Below are 2,825 nucleotides of genomic sequence, written 5' to 3' on the forward strand. Positions count from 1 at the left end.
AGGCCTTGAAGATCAGTTTTGGCAAACGTCAAAGACGGCGAAATACAGAGTGAGCATAGCGTAAACGCTACATGTAAAGGAATTCTCACTGCAACAGCCTGCATATTAGCATTAAGTGATACAGGGCTTTGAATAACGTTTTGTCTGACTAGAACGGATGACCCACCTGTGGCTCTATCACCCGGAGGTGCAAAACAATGATATGCATTAAAATGACGAAGGTCAAATGTATTTGTTTGTTTAAATATGTCTCTTGGGGACATATCACTGAAGGTGTAAAATCTTGGACTAATAGCTGTAATTCATGTAAATTAGTCCTCAATCCTCTGCAGTTCCACTGTACAATATTATTGGAATAAACTGTCTTTTGGGGGGATTTATTGGGGATCTACCACGCACTCTTTTGGAGGGCGACAAGCTATGTGTCCTAGAATGGACGTTTTCAGAAACGTCCATGTCTTCAAGAGACCCGTATTTATTGAACAATTGAATTTTGTTCTGTGACCTTTTAGGAGCTCTGCCACTTTGTTATTTTGAAGCATCAGGCTTTGGCTTCGGTTTACCTTTTCCAGTTTGTTGACTATCAGCTGTCGACTGAGACTTTGAGTGTGACGGAGATGATGATTTGTGATCAGAAGAAGACTTTGATGTACTAGGAAGTGATTCCTCAGTCTGTGATGATATAGCAGTGCACAAATGCTGTGGAGAGTCGCCATTTACCCAAGTCAAGGTAGTTTGGCAGCCTGTGGTTGATGTTGTTTTAGAACTAGACACCGATGATGTTTTTGCTACTCTGGCATAAGTTTCTGAAGGTTCAGATCTCTTTACCAGTTTTTTGGCCTCAGAAAAGGAGATATTTTGTGTAAACTTTATTTTATTGATCTCCATTTGCTCTTTCCAAATTGGACACTGTTTAGAAAATGAAGAATGGTCGCCTGAGCAATTGGTGCATTTTTTATAATCACTCTCACAATCTTCTGTTGTGTGGGTCTTCTCACGACAGTGAGCACACACAACATACAATGTGCAGGTATTTACACCGTGTCCATATTTCTGGCATTTAAAACACCTTAGCGGGTTGGGGATGTATGTAGCAACTGGAATGTTACGGTAGCCTGCCTTCACTGATTTGGGAGCATTAGGACATGAAATGTAAACAGATACGTGTTCGTTTTGATGGTTTCATTGTTTCTCCGAGTTGAAAAGCGCTTGATGTAGAGTACACCTTGATCCTTCATTTCAGATCCTATGTCAAGTACATATCATCAAACAATCGGTGTCGATCTCTAACGATACCTTTGCTTCAGTTCAAGGTTTGTGTGCAGACACCGTGATCGGCATGCCCACGAAAGATTTGATGTTCAGCAAGTTAGTTGCTTGTTCATAGTTGCTTGTGCTTTTTCCCGCACTCTACTAGCAGGGCACCTGAACGTAAGCGTCTCATTTTCTTCACATCGCCTGCAATACCTTCACTACCCTTGGATACAGGATCACAATGAAACGCGGCCAATACTCAATCGATGCAGACGGTCTATGGTCAGTATCAACAGGGTCAGTATCAAGTGGACGTTTTGGTTTTTTTGTTGGGTTTTCATAAGCCATGGTTAGTTAAATTTGGTTCATCATCCGAGCTCCCCACCCACCACGGAGTATCACAAGGACAATGCTCAAGTAAGCGGGCCTCCAGCTTACAGCACCAAGGATACTCGGATGACATACTCCAGCAGAAAAATTAAAACATTAATAATTCTACCAGATTGGCCCATGAGCCACCGCCTTCTGGGCATAAGACTCTAGGCAAAAACATGAATTAGTAAAATTTGAAATTCACAGAAGATCCAAAAATCGGCCAAGACCTAATAATATACATATTACGGTTCTCAAAATTTTGTGCAACATTACATACAGTAATGCTCAGGGCTTGGCGTGACCAGCCGATTGGTTGAAACGGGCCCATTCAACCTCCCGTCTAGGTGAAGTCAGGGCCAAAGTGGTGTGTTGAGCAATAGGAACACTGGTCCTGCCCTCATCCACCAGGATCCCCTCCTCCACCGACACAGGGCCGCAACCCACGGCAAACGGGTTGGTTGACCAAATATCCCCCCGGACCCACTACGGGGGTGTCGGCGAGCATTACCCAGCACCCACCACGAGGAGGTGGCTCGCCACGAGTGCCCTGTAAATATGACATATACAAGGCGTTTCTAAGTTGGATAACTTGTGCCCAATTAATTTCATTTACGAATAAAATATGTTTAATACAAAGTTTTAAATAATACAGTCAAGACATGATCTTGCATTTCGGCCGTTGACAATCATCTACATGAATCCTATTCAGATTCAGATTATTTACCTATTGTATTTTCTTGTTAAATATTTCCCGTGGTGTTTTAACTCAAAAGTTGATATCAATGTACACTAAGATAATTTCCCTGTACATACGCTTAACTCTGATATTTTGAAGGTCATAGACTACGATAGGAAGATAGGAAGATTTGTATTCGTCCATTCGTCACCACTCGCCCTTTTCGGTAACCTCCAAGAATATTCGTTGTAGGGCCTGTCCCAGAATGGCACAAGTTGGTCACAAGTTGGTCAGTGCCTGTTTCAGCAACAGCGAGCTGACATGGTGACATGCTGTGCGGATGCGCCAGATTTCTACAGTGTGTTTCGTTGGACTTTCCTCATTAGCGATACGCAATGTTCACTCTCCCTCGTACTTGGGGTGCATCACACTTACATTTAACGTATTTCTGTGTTTTATGTCATGATTCATAGATCTTCTTTGCAGAGAGGACACACCATTCATATTAATACAAAACAGT

Source organism: Haliotis asinina, chromosome 4, assembly GCF_037392515.1.
Source record: "Haliotis asinina isolate JCU_RB_2024 chromosome 4, JCU_Hal_asi_v2, whole genome shotgun sequence".
NCBI classification, from domain to species: Eukaryota; Metazoa; Mollusca; class Gastropoda; order Lepetellida; family Haliotidae; genus Haliotis; species Haliotis asinina.